We start from the raw sequence: 22,037 nt of genomic DNA on the forward strand, positions 1-22,037 counted from the left end.
TGCACGAACTCACTTTCATTATACTTTTGCAGTCATACAGATCTAAATACACCGTGCACTGATCTAAATGAACAACAGCGCCTACGTACGAGGGTAGTTTGAAAAGTTCTCGGAATCACCACGAGAGGTAAGCGTTAGCGCAACGAGTTGTTCACTTAATATTTATTGGACTGTTGCCTGTAAACACATTCCACGTCAGTGCTCTTGGAAGACAGCTGTGGTGCTGATGTGGCTCTGTTGCTGTTCCCGCGTAGTGATTTGTGAAGATGGAAAAAATTCGGGCAGTGATAAGTGCTTCGTAACGAAAGGTATAAAAGCAAAGGACATTCATGCCGATCTCCAGAATACACTGGGGCACTCTGCTCCTACATATTCAACTGTTGCCAAGTGGACAAATGAATTTAAATTTGGTGGGGAGAGCTTAGATGATGATCTGCGCAGTGGTCGGCCAAGATGTTTCACTACAGAAATCATTGCAAAAGTGCCAAAAATGGTCATGGAGGATGGCCGATTGAAAGTGCGTGAAACTGTTCACGCATGCAAGATGTCATTTGATAGGGTATATATCTTCGTAACTGAAGAATTATAAATGAAAAAATTATCTGCACGATGGGTTTCGCGACTCTTGACGCTGGATCTAAGACGCATGAGAATGGACATATCAGAACAAAATTACACGCCTTATTCTTTTCATATGGCTCCGTCAGACTTCTATGCCTTTCCAAAACTGAAAATTTTTCTTGATGGACGAAGATTCACTTCAAACGAAGAACTGATAGCCGGAGTTGACAATTATGTTGCAGTCTTGGAGGAAACTCATTTTCGAGATGTGATCGAGGCACTGGAACATCGTTGGACCAAGTGCATTAATCTACAAGGAGACTACACTGAGAAATACAAAACAGTTTTTCTGTTCCGTTCCGAGAGCTTTTCATTGTAGTTTCAATTAAAAGCTGCTCTGTGCAAAGTAGCATTATTTTGGTTTATACTCGGAGTCAAACAATATTCATATAGGTCTTACTTCCTCTTTTATTCAGTTGAACACTATAGTTTAAATAGTAATAATGATTCAAATATGTTACTATTTTGTAGAGAACAGAAAAAAAACAGCAAGCAGATGGCAAAAAACACACAATAAAGAATAAAGCTATTTTGAAAGTAATTCTTTGAATCATGGCTTTACTTGCGTTTGAATTTACTGGATAACTGAAGTACAATCAGACTAAGCCCTCATTAAGACTACAGCATACTTCTGACATACCACAGTTTGTGTTACGTGTCTGCCAACGGTCATGGCTTCTCGTTTGAAACTAAGACTTGACGTACACCTAACTTCCACAATAACTAGTAAATTACAAATAATCAATTAGCTCCGTAGTTCCAAAAGTACAGGAGCATACCCACTGACTGTCCGTTACACAGTACCCACTCACAAAATTCCGGCCTCATAAAGTTTCAGCCAAAATTACCTGTCTGACGAACTGAGAAATCTGCAGAAAATTTACCTAACTTCGGAAAGTTTCTTCTTTTTATTTCTCTTTCCTGTATTCACTTAAAAAGCATAGGTAATTTTAGACATTACGCACATCTGTTAGCAAAGAATGATAGTTTAGCGTACAATCAAGATACCCTTTGTTACGAACATTCAATAAACCCAGTCACTTCCATCGATGTAAATGGTTCAAATGGCTCTGAGCACTATGGGACTTAACATCTGTGGTCATCAGTCCACTAGAACTTAGAACTACTTAAACCTAATTAACCTAATGACATCACACACATCCATGCCCGAGGCAGGATTCGAACCTGCGACCGTAGCGGTCACGCGGTTCCAGACTGAAGCGCCTAGAACCGCACGGCCACACCGGCCGGCTCATCGATGTAAATAAAAACATCTTTGTGAATATTCCTGTGCATCCTGATATTCTGTCATGCAAGTACCCAAGAAACGTAGCGGTATAGCCATAACAAGCATAAAAATTTTGCGGACGTTAATCAGCAGAGTGCTTTATATTTAGATTTCATAGAATATTTGACACCTGACTAGACATTTCACTAATTTGCAGAAGTCCTCTCTCATACCTCAGTCTTATTCCGCAGTTATTCAGTCTGTCAAATGTACAGTTTTTATTTTCCGAGAATTAACTGCAGGAGACGTAAAGACGTTTTACCTTTTCCGACGTTCGGCGTCTCAGATAGCGAAATCCCTTCCACCAGAATGTCATCCAGAAATATTTTATCGACGTCTTCCCCGTCAGAACGTCTTACTCGTGGGGCAGTGTGACTATTGAGACTTCTTAATTAATTCCTTCATTCTGATTCTGAAGGAATTCATTACTCTCGCATGAATGGAGGAATCGAAAAAGGGGTCTCCATTTTCTCCATCTACTCTTTTTTCGGCGTGCTGTGTATTTCAGTCGAGCGATAAAGAAGTTTCACAAAAGATGTCGCAACTTTCAGTTAAGAAGTCTGAGGACTGCAAGAGATTCATTCTTAAACTGTAGTGAAGTCATCTTCTTACCTGGCGTTGAATGTCAGACTTTATGAATTCTCATTAGCATTGTACTCCGCAATCGCATCTTCTCTGACAATGAAGGTGGGAAATTCAAAGACTAATCACTGTACTCCTGGTACAGATATTACGCCAGCAGTAGACATAAAGCCGCCACTGATCTACCATGCGCGTCTTGCCCACCTGAAGACACTGGGGAAATCGATTTCCGTATCTGTCAGCTAACTAACGTACCAGTCTTCTATCTCCTGTAGATGGAATCAATACGTTTAGAAATATGCTAGTAATGAAACGCGTTTATTTTGTGAAAATAAGCGACTTTGTTGATTTTTCCATCATGTAAAAATAATGTGCTAGATTTAAAACTACTCTTTGTCTGTAACAATGTGTAGGTTTTATACGCGTTTGTGGTTTTGGTTGGCGATTATTGGAAACTGACTACGTTCTACGCAAGCTTTCCTGTCTCGTACTGTTGTGATATTAAATTGGAGATAGATTCATTTAAAAGACACACGGAAAGAAGTTATACTTTATAAAGTTTCTTTAAAAGATTTATAGTAACAGAGCAGAGAACTATAGCAAGTGTCATCACCTCTCTCCGTCCTGGAGTATCAAGGGGCCCCTTCTGGTGAGTCAGTCATCCATAATGTAAGTCGTGTCGTAAAATAGAGACAAATGGAAAGTCGTAATCTGCTGCGAGGTTTCGCTGTTTCCTAATTCAATCGTACAGCACGCAACGTAAGAGAGTGAAAAATAAATGAAAATCAGTCTGAAAGGGAAAATGATATTAAATAAAATCTTAATTTCAAACAACCTAAATATCTATGTAGTGAATTATTATTTTCACCATTTTGATTGTTGACTTACTCATTTTCATATCGCACATATTTAAATTGCTACATAAACGTCACCTACTGGACTCGTTCCTCCTTTTACTTAATAAAGTCTGCCTAGTGTACGGTACGTGTTCATACTGCGAAGTGTGATATATATATATATATATATATATATATATATATATATATATATATATATAATGACATGTTTTCAGCTTTTGCAACCCGCAGGAGTATTTTAGTTCACTCTAGCTAACTTTTCAGTGAATGTTATTATTCCCTGTTGTTTCTTTGTTGATTGTATTGCTATATCTAATCGTTTCTTTTTATTTTCAGAAAAAACATGTTCGTTATGTCCATTATCTTAATATGTTGCACCACCAGCACGCACTGTCACAGTTAGCTTAAAATTTTTATTTAATCTCTTTCTCATTTTTTCTGAACAGATATAGGCTTTAGCCCTCCTAGGTCCCATTGAAACTACCGCCCTTATTTGGAAATACCTCTCGAATTTTTCTCTTGATCGATTTACCCTCCACTTTCCTCCTTCTCTGTTTATAAGTGGAACACAGCATGTGTTTCAGGTCTTTTACCACTTCTAAAAACATTGTTTCATTATTCTCTAGTACTTATACTCCGCCTTCCATTTTCGGTGCCGTCTGTTCTGTAGTATGAGGTGCATTTAAGTTCTAAGCCCTCCGATTTTTTTTCTCCGGACTGGAAAGAGATAGAAACATGCGCATTGTTTTAAAATGAGGCCGCGTTCATTGTCAATACGTCCCAGAGATGGCAGCACCGTACGGCAGATGAAATTTTACCGCCAGCAGCGAGAATGAGAACTGTTTTAAATACTTAAAATGGCGACGTTTTCCTTACTTAAACAGCGTGCAATCATTCGTTTTCTGAATTTCTGTGGTGTGAAACCAATTGAAATTCATTGATAGTTGAAGGAGACATGTGGTGATGGAGTTATGGATGTGTCGAAAGTGCGTTCGTGGGTGCGACAGTTTAATTAAGGCAGAACATCATGTGACAACAAACCGAAACAACCTCGGGCTCGCACAAGCCGGTCTGACGACATGATCGAGAAATTGGAGATATTTGTTTTGGGGGATCGCCGAATGACTGTTGAACAGATCGCCTCCAGAGTTGGCATTTCTGTGGGTTCTGTGCACACAATCCTGCATGACGACCTGAAAATGCGAAAAGTGTCATCCAGGTGGGTGCCACGAATGCTGACGGACGACCACACGGCTGCCCATGTGGTATGTTGCCAAGCAATGTTGACGCGCAATGACAGCATGAATGGGACTTTCTTTTCGTCGGTTGTGACAATGGATGAGATGTGGATGCCATTTTTCAATCCAGAAACAAAGCGCCAGTCAGCTCAATGGAAGCACACAGATTCACCGCCACTAAAAAAATTTCGGGTAACCGCCAGTGCTGAAAAAATGATGGTGTCCGTGTTCTGGGACAGCGAGTGCGTAATCCTTACCCATTGCGTTCCAAAGGGCACTAAGGTAACAGGTGCATCCTACGAAAATGTTTTGAAGAACAAATTCCTTCCTGCACTGCAACAAAAACGTCCGGGAAGGGCTGCGCATGTGCTGTTTCACTAAGACAACGCACCCGCACATCGAGCTAATGTTGCGCAACAGTTTCTTCGAGATAACAACTTTGAAGTGATTCCTCATGGTCCCTAGGCACCTGACCTGGCTCCTAGTGACTTTTGGCTTTTTCCAACAATGAAAGACACTCTCCGTGGCCGCACATTCACCAGCCGTGCTGCTATTGCCTCAGCGATTTTCCAGTGGTCAAATCAGGCTCCTAAAGAAGCCTTCGCCGCTGCCGTGGAATCATGGCATCAGCGTTGTGAAAAATGTGTACGTCTGCAGGGCGATTACGTCGAGAAGTAACGCCAGTTTCATCGATTTCGGGTGAGTAGTCAATTAGAAAAAAAAAATCGGAGGCCTTAGAGCTTGAATGCACCTCGTATACCATGTATTTAGAATAAATTTCTTTATTTCCGTCTATGATCACGGAAGTTATAAAACCATAGTCAAAAAACAAACAAAAAATCAGCTCAGCATCGTCGCACGTAAATGAATATCGTTTATACTAGCGACGTTTTGCTCACAGCGCTACTGTTTAAAACAAGACAGTAGTGCTGTTAACAAAAGACTCTAATATAAACTGTTTCATTTTTGTGCGACGATGCTGAGATGATTTTGTGTTTATTGAGCCGTGCCGGGCACGCGCTCAGTTTATTGCTCCTCATCTTGTTTTCATGGTTCTGTCGCCTCGTTTTTCTTTTAATTCGATTTACTGACATCACTAGGTTGCTGGTTTGTTTGTCCATGAGTGGCAGCAGCAGAGTTTCTCGATAAGTGCACCGTCGTTCTGTCTCTGGAGCCACCGCTGGTACTTCGGGTCGTCGTGTGTCTGGAGTTCAGTTGGGAGCTCAGTAGAGACGCAGCAGCAATGAAGTGGGGGACGGAGCAGCAGTTAGGCCGGTATTACACTATCAAATTTCTTTGTCAAAGATTTGATCAAAGATGTGATCCAATATTCCGTCCAATATATTTGACAAAGATCTTTGACGTAGCGCTAGAAGGGGTATTACACTGTCATCAAATTTTTCGTCAAAGTTCAAGATGGCTGACAACAACTTGTTATTGAACCGCAGCAGTTCTACGTACTCCAATTGCATTGTGTGCACATGCGGAAAAGAAGTGGGGGGAAAAATGGAACCATACATACGAGGTTGACAGTCTTAAAAGTCCTGGGATTACAACTTGATAATAAATTCAGTTTGGAGGAGCACACCACAGAACTGCAGAAAGGCCTTAACAAATCTGTATTTGCAATTCGAGTGTTAGCAGACATAGGAAACATAAAAATGAAAAAGCTTGCATACTTTCATTCCGTAATGTCATGTGGGATAATATTTTGGGGGTAAATCTTGAAGTCAAACAAAAGTTTTCAAGGTCCAAAAGCGTGTAATACGTATTATTTGTGGAGTAAATTCACGGACCTCCTGCAGAAACCTCTTCAAAGAACTGGGTATACTAACTACTGCCTCTCAGTATATTTACTTCTTAATGAAATTTGTCGTAAATAATATATCTCTTTTTCCAACAAACAACTCAGTTCATACATACAATACCAGGAACAAAAATGATCTGCACAAGGACTTAAAGGCACTTACTTTAGTTCAGAATGGGGTCCACTACTCAGGAACACTCATCTTCAATAATTTGCCAACAACATAAAAAATTTAGTTAGAAATAAAGATCAGTTTAAAAGGAGCCTGAAAGACTTACTACTGGCCAACTCCTTCTACTCCATTGGCGAAATTTTTAATAGAAACAAATGATGTATTGTATTTATTCATACTATTAGTATTGTTATTTCAGCTTAAAAAATCGACATGTTCCACATCCACGAGGATCTCCTCGGCACGGATCTATGGAACGAAAACTAATCTAATCTGGGTGAAGCCGTGGGTTCTACGACGACACGATAAAAGCATTCAACAAAACTTGTTACGTGAGCTTACAGTGGAAGACGTCAAGTCGTACATCAATTACTTAAGAATGGATGAGCATACATTTCAGTATGTGCTCAATGAAGTGTATCCTCATATCACAAAGCACAATATTCACTTAAGAACTGCTACATCTTCAGAAGACAGGCTCACTATAACACTCCGATTCCTTGCTACAGGAGAGGGTTATGTTAGGTTGGGTTAGGTTAGGTCAGGTTAGGTCTCCAATCTTCTTAATCTATTTTTGTATTCAGGGTGCCTCACGTTGTAAAGCGCCTCATCAGCTTCAGACATCTCTATTAATTTTGTAGTTGTCGGCACACACCAATTGTATTTACCGGCAATGGTTATAAAAACACCACAGACGACAGAGCGCGGCAGCGATGCTAGCGCTCCATGTGGTAACATGTCACATTGCAGTGAACAGAAGACAAGCGGTTTCTTTGATCAAATATACAGCGAGGCCCTAGATTTGATCAAATATTGGACGACATTTGACAAAGTCCCTATTACACTATCAAATATCTTTGACAAAGATATTGGACAAAGAAATTTGATAGTGTAATACCGGCCTAAGGGATGGAGCGCCAGTGAGGTGCGGACAGCCAGTGCTCGCCGACCGTTAGCGAAACTTGAACTGTCCGTCGGAAGGAATGGTTGGTCGTTCGGTTGGTCCACTCATCGGCCGACGTGTATTTGGTCTTTTGACCGTTTCTGGGCCTCGTCAGTCACCTTACCGGACTTAGGTCTGTTCCTTCCTTTTTGCAGAGATGTCGTGGCAAATGGGCAAGAGTTACCTGTGCGTGGTTGGGTCCGAGCCAGTGTGCCCAGGTCGCCGTTCAAATCAAATGGCTCTGAGCACTATGGGACTTAACATCTGAGGGCATCAGTCCCCTAGAACCTAGAACTACTTAAACCTAACTAACCTAAGGACATCACACACATCCATGCCCGAGGCAGGATTCGAACCTGCGATTGTAGATGTCGCACGGTTCCAGACTGAAGCGCCTAGAACCACCCGGCCACCCCGCCGCAGGTCGCCTTGTTGTGGATTGGCAAGAGCGCCAACCCACTATGAGAGGAAGCCGAAAGGCACGCGTTTTCGCTCACGCAGGCTGGCGTGAGGTCTGGAACAGGTCAAGGAAATTTCGACTAGCAAAAAAAAGGACGTAGCTTTGGAATATTTTAATCCATAAATTGTGAACATCGCTCTTGACGGTACATGTTTTACAGCATCAATAGTAACTGGCGCCTTGCTAGGTCGTAGCAAATGACGTAGCTGAAGGCTATGCTAACTATCGTCTCGGCAAATGAGAGCGTAATTTGTCAGTGAACCATCGCTAGCAAAGTCGGCTGTACAATTGGGCGAGTGCTAGGAAGTCTCTCTAGATCTGCCGTGTGGCGGCGCTCGGTCAGCAATCACTGATAGTGGCGACACGCGGGTCCGACGTATACTAACGGACCGCGGCCGATTTAAAGGCTACCACCTAGCAAGTGTGGTGTCTGGCGGTGACACCACACGCCTTGTCTCAGAATTCCGAACGAACATCGAGTTGAGTCGGGTTGCAGCTGCAGTCAGCTTCGGACAGCCAAGACTCGCCCGACCGTTGCCGACACACCTAACTTGAGTAGAGACGACCCTGGTTGGTCGTTCGGTCGGTCGTCTCATTGGACGACGTGTATTTGGTCGCCGACGGCTTGTGGAAACTCTTTGTGTGTCGAATTTTCACAGTAATTGCTTTTACGACTGTTCGAATTCTTATGCAAATACGTTTACGTGGAACAAGTGTATAGTCCGTGATTTCCACTGAGCAGATAAATGCTGTCTGCCTACTGGAGTAGGCAGTGGTCGGTTGCGACAGAGGGAATTGATTAGGTTGTTGCTTGTTTCCTCAGCCGTCCCTATGTCGTGTTGCAACCCGACGGTTTAGTGCTACGATTGGCTGCCTGTCTCACTTAAACTGTTGTTAGTTCCCTCCCCAGACCGACCCACGGAACCCTTCTGAGCACCACTGTTTGTGATTGTCATTTTGTTTGGTCGCAGATACTGTGCCAGGCCTTCAGCCGCGTACTAATATTGTCTGTTTCATGTTTAGCATATGGCCTTCAGCCGAACTTCATGACAACTATTTTAAAATTAGGCCCTCAGCCGTGTATCTTTTAAAATTCTTGTTGCTCTATATTTAGGCCTTCAGCTGTGTTCGTTTCATAAGCTGTGGCTTTAATATGTAAATCCTTGTCTGTAAGGCTCCTCTTTAATTATCTTGAACTCTTGAAACGGTCTTCAGCCGTATTATGTAAATGTTTATCTTAAGGTGGTCTTTAATTATTCATGAGTAATTGTTTGGGCCTTCAGCCGACAAGATACTTTAAGTTTCCTTAAGATGTTTTTTTCTTTTCTACGGTGTAAAGGCTTATCTTTAAGGACTCTCTTTTACTAAATAAAAAAAAATTATCGGGCTTTCAGCTGAAGAATTAATTTGAATTTTCCTGAATATAGCCTTTATCCGAAATTTGTAAATCCTTTGCTCTTAAAGAATTTCCGTAGCTGGCCTTTAGCCGAGAAGATATTGCAGTTTTTCTTAAGTAAGGCCTTCAGCTGTTACGCTAAATCCTGGTGTTTCGAAGGAATCATTTAAACTTATTCTGGAGAAGTTACTTGGGTCCTCAGCCGTGAATTGATCTCTGTTGTTTTAAAGAGTAAATTGGGCATTGGTATGAGGAATAAAGTTGTGTTTGTTCTTGTATAACTAACAGTAATTGACCTTTGCCCCTTTCCACAACCTGATCCGCTCTCTCCTGCGCTACGACATTTCATTCATCTTTTACGACGCCGTTATAGCTCCCTTATATTGGGACATGGTTTTAAAACAGATCTACTGACGGAAACCGGTAGTTTGAGGACCTAACATTTTGTGATCACAGACGGCATTAAATTTATTCTACACTTTCAGCATCGCTGTTCGAATAGCGGCCATGTCGAAGCTTCTGAAGCGAGTTTGTTTTTTGTATTCAGGTCAATTGTTTCATCACTGCAAAAATATATATTATTCATTATCCTCCAGGCTGGTTCCATCTTACTAGGTCTTCCTATATATAAATGGTTGTAATTTAGCTTCAGAGACGTAGAAATTTGTCTGGTCCATTGATTTTCCATATCTCGTTCCTAGGGAGTCGCAGTATTGAAAACATTCTTTTCAGCTATTACAAAACTTTCAGGTTGACCACGTACTATTTGTAGTACCGCATTTCAATCAGATGTACAGCGTGCCACTACATCCAAAACGTGACATGCTACTATACTGTTTCAGTTGAAGCGATAGACTAGACTAGAGTTCAATAATCCTGTCAGCGCCATGTTGAAATTAAGGCTAATTGAACTGTATGAGACAGTCATGAAGAACTGTACGTACGGGTGTACATGTCGCAACTGGTTTTTAATACATTTACTGTCGGGAGTTCGTCATACATCTATCATGTTCTTTCTATTAATCGAATATAAGAACAACATAACACTGTGTCTTTAAAGTTCCTGTTATAAGCAGCTCTTGTGTGACTTGTCTTTACGGTGAGGTTGTACTGCACAGTGTTCCACTCGTAAGGAATCCCAGGAAAAACGTTATAAAATCTTAATAAAAGAGAATATCTAAGCAAATTTGTGCGTGACATACCCTTATGGCTGAGAAACGGAAGTAAATTACAAAAAGTCCTGGGAGTGATCTCCCCACAACGGCGCTGCATCTTCGTGCAGTTGCTGCCAGAGTAATTGGCGTGCAGTGATGGGCCAGCATTGTCCTGCCCTGGCTGAACTTCTTCGCGCTGTACCCGGGTTCCTCCCGGAGAGTTTGGCGCCATTTGGCGAAGTACAAGACTTTTGGTCAAGTGAATACAGGGTTCTAAATACAAAATCAAATAGGGGTAATGCAGGAGTAGGTTTAATAATGATTAAAAAATAGGAATTCGGGTAAGCTACTACAAACAATATAGTGAACGCATTATTGTGGCCAAGATAGACACGAAGCCCACGCCTACTACAATAGTACAAGTCTATGTGCCAACTAGCTCTGAAGATGACGAAGAAATTGAAGAAATGTATGATAAGATAAAAGAAATTACTGAGGTAGTGAAGGGAGACGAAAATTTAATAGTCATGGGTGACTGGAATTCGATAGTAGGAAAAGGAAGAGATGGAAACGTAGTAGGTGAATATGAATTGGGGGTAAGAAATGAAAGAGGAAGCCGCCTGGTAGAATTTTGCACGCAGCACAACTTAATCATAGCTAACACTTGGTTGAAGAATCTTAAAAGAAGATTGTATACATGGAAGAAGCCTGGAGATACTGACAGATTTCAGATAGATTATATAATGGTAAGACAGAGATTTAGGAACCAGGTTTTAAATTGTAGGACATTTCCAGGGGCAGATGTAGACTCTGACCATAATCTATTGGTTATGAACTGTAAATTAAAACTGAAGAAACTGCAAAGAGGTGGGAATTTAAGGAAATGGGACCTGGATAAACTGACTAAACCAGAGATTGTACAGAGTTTCAGGAAGAGCATAAGGGAACAATTGACAAGAATGAGGGAAAGAAATACAGTAGAAGAAGAATGGGTAGCTTTGAGGGATGAAATAGTGAAGGCAGCAGAGGATAAAGTAGGTAAAAAGACGAGGGCTAGTAGAAAGCCTTGGGTGACAGAAGAAATACTGAATTTAATTGATGAAAGGAGAAAATATAAAAATGCAGTAAATGAAGCAGGCAAAAAGGAGTACAAACGACTCAAAAATGAGATCGACAGGAAGCGCAAAATGGCTAAGCAGGATTGGCTGGAGGACAACGATGTAGAGGCTTATCTCACTAGGGCTAAGATAGATACTGCCTACAGGAAAATTAAAGAGACATTTGGAGAAAAAACGGCTGCAAAATACTAACGCGAATTCTTTACAGACGAATGGAAAAACTGGTAGAAGCCGACCTCGGGGAAGATCAGTTTGGATTCCGTAGAAATATGGGAACACGTGAGGCAATACTGACCCTACGACTTATCTTAGAAGCTAGATTAAGGAAAGGCAAACCTACTTTTCCAGCATTTGTAGACTTAGAGAAAGCTTTTGACAATGTTGACTGGAATACTCTCTTTCAAATTCTGAAGGTGACAGGGGTAAAATACAGGGAGCGAAAGGCTATTTGCAATTTGTACAGAAACCAGATGGCAGTTATAAGAGTCGAGGGGCATGAAAGGGAAGCAGTGGTTGGGAAGGGAGTGAGACAGGGTTGTAGCCTCTCCCCGATGTTATTCAATCTATATATTGAGCAAGCAGTAAATGAAACAAAAGAAATATTCGGAGTAGGTATTAAAATCCATGGAGAAGAAATACAAACTTTAAGGTTCGCCGATGACATTGTAATTCTGTCAGAGACAGCAAAGGACTTGGAAGAGAAGTTGAACGGAATGGACAGTGACTTGAAGGAAGCGTATAAGATGAACATCAACAAAAGCAAAATGAGGATAATGGAATGTAGTCGACTTAAGTCGGGTGATGCTGAGGGAATTAGATTAGGAAATGAGACACTTAAAGTAGTAAAGGAGTTTTGCTATTTGGGGGGCAAAATAACTGATGATGGTCGAAGTAGAGAGGATATAGAATGTAGACTGGCAATGGTAAGGAAAGCGTTTCTGAAGAAGAGAAATTTGTTAACATCGAATATAGATTTAAGTGTCAGGAAGTCGTTTCTGAAAGTATTTGTATGGAGTGTAGTCATGTTTGGAAGTGAAACATGGTCGATTAACAGTTTAGGCAAGAAGAGAATAGAAACTTTCGAAATGTGGTGCTACAGAAGAATGCTGAAGATTAGATGGGTAGATCACATAACTAATGAAGAGTTATTGAATGGGATTTGGGAGAAGAGGAGTTTGTGGCACAACTTGACTAGAAGAAGGGATCGGTTGGTAGGACACGTTCTGAGCCATCAAGGAATCACCAATTTAGTATTGGAGGGCAGCGTGGAGGGTAAAAATCGTAGATGGAGACCAAGAGATGAACACTAAACAGTTTCAGAAGGATGTAGGCTGCAGTACGTACTGGGAGATGAAGCAGCTTGCACAGGATAGAGTAGCATGGAGAGCGGCATCAAACCAGTCTCAGGACTGAAGACCACAACAACAACAGCACTTTAATGATGCTCGCGTCTGTTAAATTATATGTAAATTGTGCTAAAATTAAGTACAAAGATGCTACACATGTAACAATCTCATTTTCATATTTTGTGATATGTATTACGTATCTGTATGTGTAACATCTCTGTACTTCTTTGGCTGAAGCTCTTTGACCATAACCTCTGTTTTTCAAATGTAAGCGCGTTCGGTTTTGTGAGTGCATGTCTGTCTGAAGTTGCCAGCAGCTGGTGCTTCTAGTTTATCAAAAACGTAATATGGAACCACCAATAATTAGCGTGGTGACTAATACAGTTAACATGTAGAAAGCGAAATATTTTTATGCAAAAATATGACAAATGTACTGTGAAAACGATATAGCTGCACAAACTTCATGTAAGTACAATCATATTTTGTAACACAAGTCGCTTAGCCACTTCTAGATGTTTCATTTGTGTCTATTTAGTGATGATCGTATCGTTAGTTTTTGATTTAAATAGTGATCTCCAACAATGAGTATGGGGACAAGTACCTGAATGCAGACCACCTGAAGATGGACACAAGTATGAAACCGGTTGTGTATTAATTAAAATTACAGGCTATTGTGACTTGCAGTGGTTATTAATCTACACCTTAGAATATGGTGCTCTGTAACTACGACATATTATACGAAGGCTCGCGACATTGCCTGAAACCGAGAATTTTGAAATAAAAATCAGCTGTCCACAGACCGAAAATATGCCTAATTTGTATAAATAACGATAGCGGATAACTCGCTGTGACAAATAGTCGTATGTCCAGTTTTAGCATTTGTCGCATTCGCTAAAAAGGCTTAAAGTGGTGCGCAGTACCTGTTATAGCCAGTTCAGATCATTGTAACTTCACAATTTTCATCCGTAAATGTGTCCATCAAACACAAGAAGAGTGAAGGGCTAACTGAGCGTATGGTCCTGTTCCAGGTAAACCCCAAACTTCTTCCGATGCCTAATGAAACAAGGCACGGGACGGTGTTGTCAACGACTGCCTCATTATAATCTGTGGTTTTCTGGATGCTATGAGGGAAGTTAGATACTCGCTAGTTCCTCTTACTGCCTTCGTCCATGCAACAGAAGCAGTGTACAATACAAATAACATTCATTTAAACATCCTTAAAAGAATGAAATCATGAGAAAGGTAACAGCAACACATCGGCTAGGTGCTCACTGTGACCCAAAAAAGAAGTATTGCACATTTTGTGAGGTTCCAACACAGTTGAGTATAGGACCGGCGACTGGGGCTGAAATATTTTTATTTTTTTTTTTCCAGTATCCGTCACAGTTGCAATAAGAGTCATTTCATTGTGGTGACTAATTTCGGACCAGCACGTCCATTTTCAAACGCCAGACGTCAACGTAAGTTTAATCGTACAGTCCACAAACGTACATATGCGTAACAAGTGTTCATATTCGCCGTTAGAAATGATTAAATCACTGAAAAATGCTGAACTTCATTGGAGTTTGCTGCTGTCGATTGGAAGGAAACCGAACTGAACAGCAAACTGCTATGTGTTCGGCTTGAAGGAAAGCGTATTGTACACTCATGTGAAGTTTAACAGTTTGCATTCATGTAGTGTTTTATAACGACTAATATGAACACTTTTCATTCATATGTACACTGTAGGGATACATGATTAGACTTATGTTTTAGTCTATGGTTTGAATAAGTACGTGATGGTCCTGAATCAGACGCCACAAAGAAATGATTATAATAGCAACTATAACTGGTTTGGTGCAGTTCTCCATGCTACTCTCCTGTGTAAGCCTCTTCATCTCAGAATAACAACTACAACTTACATCTTTCTGAATCTGTTTACTGTATTCATCTCTTGATCTGCCTCTACAATTTTTACGCCCCACACTTCCCTATAGCATTAAATTTGTGACCCCTTGATGTCTCAGAATGTGTCCCATCAACCGATCCCATCTCCTAGACAGATTATGCCACAAATTTCTGTCCTTCCCCAGTTCTATTCAGTACCTCCTCATTAATTACAATATCTATCTACCTAATCTTCATCATTCTTCTGTAGGACTAAATTTCGAAAGCTTCTGTTCTCTCCTTGTCTGAACTATTTATCGTCCATGTTTAACTTCCGTACATGACTATGCTCCATACAAAACTTTCAGAAAAGACTACCTAACACTTAAATCTAGATTCGATGTTAACAAATTTCTTTTTTGAGAAACATTTTTCTTGCCAATGCCAGTATACATTCTATATTCTGTCTACTTCGACGATTATCAGTTACTCTGCTGCACAAATAACAGAATTCATCTACTACTTTACGTTTATCGTTTCCTAATCTAGTTCCCTCATAAGCACTTGTTTTAATTCGACTACATCCCATTATCCTTGTTTTGTCTATGTTGATATTCATCTTATATTTCAAAAACCTCTCCATTTCATTCCACTGTTCTCCTAAGTCAAGTAGCTGTCTCTTACAGTATTGCAATGTCGTAAAAAAACCTCGAAATTTGTATTTCTTCTTCTTGAATTTAAATCCGACTTCAAATGTTTATTTTGTTTCCTTTACTTCTTGCTGAGAGTACAGATTCAATAACGCTGGTGATAGCCTACAACCCTGACTCACTCCCTTCTCAACCACTGCTTGCCTATCACGCTTCTCGACTCTTATAACTACAGTCTGGTTACTACATAAGTTGTAAATAACCTTTCACTCCGTGTGTTTTACCCCTGCCACGTTCATTTTTGAAAGAGAGTATTCCAGTCAACGATACCAAAAGCTTTCTCCAAGCATACAAATGCTTCCCTTTCCTTAATCTATCTTCTAAAATAAGTCGTAGGGTCAGTACTGCCTAGCCTGTTCCAACATTTCTCCGGAATCCAAATCGGTCTCCTCCGAAGTCGGACTCTACCAGTTTTTCCATTCTTCTGTAAATAATTCTTCTTAATATTTTGCAGCCATGTGTTATTAAACTGATAGTTCGGTAATCTTATCTTTGAGATTGTAATTATTACATTCTTCTCGAAGTCTGTGGGTATTTCGCCTGTCACTTACATCTTGCGTAGTAGTTCGGTAATCTTATTTTGGGATTGTAATTATTACATTCTTCTTTGAATGTTGTCTACCCCCAGAGACTTTTTCCAACTTGGGTCTCTCAATGCTCTGTCAAATTGTTCTTGTAGTATCATATCATCCATCTCATTGTCATCTGTTTCTATAAAATTGCCTTCATCTTCCTTGAACGGACCCTCTATATGCTCCTTCCACCTTCCAACTTTCCCTTCTGAGCTATTTATATTGATACAGTTGTACATGCCGACGTCTCAAGCTGAAGATGAAGAGATAAGGAAAGTATATGAGGATACTGAAAGGGTAATACAGTATGTAAAGGGATATGAAAATCTAATAGTCATGAGAGACTGCAATTCAGTTGTAGGAGAAGGAGTAGAAGAAAAGGTTACAGTAGAATACGGGCTTGGGACAAAAAATGAGAGAGAATAGAGACTAATTGAATTCCGTAATAAATTTCAGCTAGTAAAAGCGTATAAACTGTTCAAAAATCAGAAGAGGAGGAGGTATACTTGGAAAAGGGCCAGGTGATAGAGGAAGATTTGAGGTAGATTACATCATGATCACACAGAGATCCCGAAATCAGATACTGGATTGTAAGGCGTACCCAGGATCAGATACAGACTCAGATCACGATATAGTAGTGACGAAGAGAGGACTGAAATTTAAGAGATTAGTCAGGAAGAATCAATATGCAAAGAAGTGGGGTACGGAAATACTAAGGAATGATGAACTTGAAGTTCTCTAAAGCTGTAGATACAGCAATAAGAAACAGTTCAGTGCAGTAGGAAGTACAGTTCAAGAGGAATGGAAATCTCTAAAAAGAGCAGTCACAGATGTTGGAAAGTACCTGCAAAGAAACTGTGGATAACAGAATAAATATTGCAGTTTATCGACAAAAGATGGAAGTACAAAAACGTTCATGGAAATTCAGAAATACAGAAATACAAGTCGCTGAGGAATGAAATTAACACGAAGTGCAGGGAAGTTAAAACGAAATGGCTTCATGTAAAATGTGAAGAAATAAAAAAATGACTGTCGGAAGGACTGACACAGCATACAGGAAATTCAAAACAACCTACGGTGAAATTAAGAACGTCGATGGTAATATTAAGTGTGCAGCGGGAATTCCACTGTTAAATGCTGAGGAGAGAGGGTATAGATGGAAAGAGTACATCGAAGGCCTCTAGGAGGGGGAAGATTTGTCTGATGTGATAGAAGAAGAAACAGTAGTCGACATAGAAGAGATAGGGGATCAAGTATTAAAATCAGAATTTAAGAAGGCTTTGGAGGACTTAAGATTAAATAAGGCAGAAGGTATAGATAACATTCCATCAGAATTTCTAAACACATTGGGGGAAGCGGCAACAAAGCGACTATTCAAATTGGTGTGTAGCATGTATGAGTCTGGCAACATTCCACCTGACTTTCAGAAAAATATCATCCACACAATTCCGAAGACTGCAAGAGCTGACAGGTGCACCCCGAGATTTTCACCTTTTCCGCTCTCTATCGAACAATCTTCAAGGAACTTCCGTTCCTGACGAAAATGGGCTCCGAACACGGCTCATGTGTTCTTCGCATCAAAACCACGTGATTTCTACAGTAGCGAAATCGAAAAGTTATTGCAGCGTTGGTAGACCGTGGTAAATAGTGAAGGATAATATATTATTGACAAGAAGTTCCTGTTACGTCTTTCTATAGTGTTTATTAAACTTAATGGAAAAACGATACTAACTTAGGCATCACCCTAATATGAACTGATGTAATTAACGTTAAGTGGTATTTGATATAATGAAACACGAGTGCTTGCTGGAAAGTAATTCCTCCAAGTTTTTCATGTGAAAACTTCTAAAGATTAGAAAAACGTTGGTAACATTGTACATCTTTAAGCTTCATCTCTAACGTTCGCAGCCCTCTGCCGCTAGAGGGCTCCCAATTGTAGCGTGTAACATGGCGGTGTGTAATGTAACTATGTCGGTACTTAAGGAACAGCTTGATGCATTCGAGTTTCGAATTCAAAGGCCTCGTTCACACATCGACCGCCCTCTCCGCCAGCATCACAACGCCAGATCACTCCCGCTCCTATAGTGAGTATAGAACAAAGTGGAGTACACGATCGAGCGCATTAGCAAACCTTCTTCCCTGCACGTCGGGAAAATGGCAGAGTATGACATTCTTGAAAAACGTTTCATGCCAATCTGCGACTGATTTGCCCCGAGGTCGCCAGCTTCGCTGTCCTCATCAGCTAACAGTTTCGAGCTGTATTACACTTAACGGCAGGAAACCGCGGGTTGTTTACTGTTTGAGAAGCACCTTCTCCAAAACGCTTTGGCAGGCCGTATTGTCAATAAGGGTTTGTGAGATCCTGTCCCAAAAAGTGCCAGCAATCCCAGACTAGTCAGTGTGGCTGCAGTTCTTACATGATGATCCATAACAGAGAGGGCTGGGGTACTGTCCGTGCCGCTACGCCCAGAGTGATGTCGAAGTAATGTCAGATACCGTGAAGGTCGATGACGACTGCAACATCAGGCAGCAGCTGCATCGGCAAACGAGCTGATGTAATGAGCCAGTATCTCCTTGACGATGTCGGACAGGGCTTCAGTTGTATTGCGGGCGTGGCGAATACGTCATCGAAGAACCAGGCTGCGGCAACGAGCACATCGTAGTCGGGCCAGATGGTGCCATTGCAGTTGCAAGCCTGCATCCGCTTACGGTTTCATCTCATCTGCGAAGAGAGAAAGAAATATATAAGTATCACGCGCAATTAAAAAATAATATGCCGGATTCTATATAATTTTTAAACGAGTTCCAAATTAGCAGGGTCCGAATAAATCCACAAGCCCCTGCCGATCCATCGCAATACTATCGTCGAGGGTGCCTAGAAACGACGGTTCTTCGCAGAACGACGTGTACTGTATGCGGTAGTGTATCAACTACGCTCGTATGACTCCAGTCTCAACAAGTTCGAAGTATACGTCGGGGATAATCCTGCGAGATAGTTGCTCGCTATGCACGAAAAACTTGTATGTTAAGTTGATGGGAATTACCGCAGTAATGCTCCCATGACCAACTCGTTGGAGAATGAAGCCCTTTACAAGCAGGTTGTGGGCTGATACTGGCTAGAAAAGCGGAACTCCGCGTAAAGACCGTTGTCATCTAAAGTGGAAGTACCACAGCATAGCTCACAACGCAAACGATATGAAAAGCCAACTGATAGTGCACATACCAGTCTTCTTTCACAATTTGAGCAGCTATAATGTCCAGTTTCTCGTTCAGAATTTGGGTGATTTCGGTTTGAAGGCCGATAAGGTCAGTGTTATTTCTAACACAGTTGAAAAGCTCATTTCCTTTTCAGAGAGAATCACGGCAGGGATTTCGTTCTGCTTCCTGTAGTTGCTTCACTTCATGTATGCGTCTCTTCAGAAACGAGCTGAGGCAATGCATCAGGGAGATATGCGTATCACCCGAGCCGCACATCCCGATGACTGCAAAGTTTTAGCTTGTGACGAAGAAGGGAATCTTTCCATATGTACACCTAGATTCGATGGTGCGCTGCACGAAACAGCATTGCTCAGTGTAACTCCATTCTCCAGTAAACTAACAGGCACTACCACAACTGATATGGAATATGAGCATGAGGTGAGTGTTTGGCAGGAATTGGGCGGCCCTGATTTAGAAGAGTATGTTAGATTTTCCGTCAACACCGGCGTTTACTTGTTTGCAGATGTTTTCGAGACATTCCGAAGTGTGTGACTGGGCATAAACTATCTGGATTCTGACTTACATTACACCACACCAGGTCACTGGCATGCTGATCTCCTTCAAATGCAGGATTCGCAGGAGACTTTGCCAGTGCATGCGCAGGTTGGCCAGCCTGAATAACCCACGAGTGAATGAGAAGGAGTACAGGCTATCTGACTATTTAAGTTACTTCCTTTATTTGGGTGTAAACAGCTTGTGTGGGCAAGTGATGCAACAATGTCTGCTGCTATGAGGGTTCCGATGGTGGTCCAAAGGAGAAATCAACAGGCTGAAGAAAAAGGTCCATGGTGTGGCTGCCTTTAGTGGTGAGGGATATGTTCCAGAGATAAAACCGGCATATACCGCCCATTTGCGTGACATGTGTAGCGACTTGCTGCTATGTCTGGAGCGTCTAGTCCCGCGAAACAGTTCCATCCTGAAGCTTTTGGCTACGCTGAGGAACAAGCAGCGATACATTATGCACTACAGAAATTTCCACCTCTATCTCAGTTTGGGGATGGAACCCGTCGCATCTCCTTGAAGCAGCATTGCTGGTTGAAGGAATACATTGATATAGACACCGAAAAGAGTGGTCTCGCGACATGTGACTTCGAAAAATATTTTTCCAGGCTGATGAATAATTCCAGTTTAAGGAAAACGATGGAAATTGTTAGGAAATAATCCTTTAATATAAAATTCGGATGCCTTAAAGGCACAAGAGATTAAATCACGAGGCCAAATTCCACCACCTTCAATCAAGGTCTGGTAACTAAGGACATGGCCTAGGCTTTCTTACAGTTCACGAAGCCTATCTATAATGGTGTGTAAGTTCTTCACCTCTCCAAACTCCATTTGTACCGATTCCACTAAGAGTTTCCACAGCCAAATTGTGCCGGCTCGAAGTTCCATCCACTGGGCGAAAGACTGCGATCAATATGACATAATCATATACAATCACGAAGAATTCGAGACGACTGAATATGCCGTCAATAGTCCTTTTGAAATAACACCCCGCGATAAGGGGGTTATCACCATGATGAAAGACGAGGCGAATAGATCACAGATTGTGGAGTTTGTAGAGGTCAGGGCGAGAATGTACGCATGCCAAGGGTTTGTATTGTGCAGCCTGAAAGGCTCTTACGATTGAGGATTACAGGAGGTGCCATGTCGAGGGCATTGGCACTGCTCTACACATGGACGCCAAGTGGTCTTTCGATCCGTGAGGCCATGGGGTACGTACTACACCACAGCTGAAAGTAGGGCTGTCGTGTCATGATGACAAATGGTTAAACTGTGGGGGTGTCATCGCGACCATCCAGTAATCATGCTATTCAATGCATGATTGAGTGTGTGGCTATCTATTTATCGATTTGTAAATAATGGATGTGTGCCCAGAACAGTTGAATGAGCTGATTGACGTAGTTGTGTGTATGTGTGTGTGTGTGTGTGTGTGTGTGTGTGTGTGTGTGTGTGTGTGTGTGCATTCCTGTTTGCACATTATGTTACTGTGTGTATGTATATACTGTGTACACTCTATGTGTGTCATGTAAATATTGTACATATCTTTCTGTCTGCGTATGTATATGTTGATGTCTGTCTGTAGTTTTTCTTCACTTGCTGCTGCTAGACATCATTTTTCATATACTCGTACATTACCAACAGAAAAGAAGATCAGAAAGATACGATTAAAACGTAAATATTGTATATATAATGTGCAGAAGGAAAATGTAAACACCGTATACAGAATGATCAGAAAGAAAATGATTACACTGTAAATACCGTATACAGACACGAAGTGGAAAATATAGTACTTAAGTTGTTCTTCTCTACTTGTTTCAGTGTAAATCAATGTATCTGATAGTATTACTAATGTACATACAATATAAGGAAGAAAATAACCTTGGTAAGAAAATCAGTGTATGTGTGCAAGAAAAATAGCTACTTAAATTCACCTCCAAAAATGGTAAAAATATTAGCTTTGCAATTTATTGTATACAAGAAAACAACAGCTTTGTAAACAGAAACTGAGTGTATGTCATCATAGGTAAATACTTTTGTAACTAAAACAATAAAAAACTGTTAACAAACAAAGAAAAATTACTGTTCAACACCGTATTTCAAAAAAGAAACTGTTAATGGTAAACCATTAGCTAGTTTGTTACATTGCTG

The sequence above is a fragment of the Schistocerca serialis genome, chromosome 5, assembly GCF_023864345.2.
Source record: "Schistocerca serialis cubense isolate TAMUIC-IGC-003099 chromosome 5, iqSchSeri2.2, whole genome shotgun sequence".
Lineage (NCBI taxonomy): Eukaryota > Metazoa > Arthropoda > Insecta > Orthoptera > Acrididae > Schistocerca > Schistocerca serialis.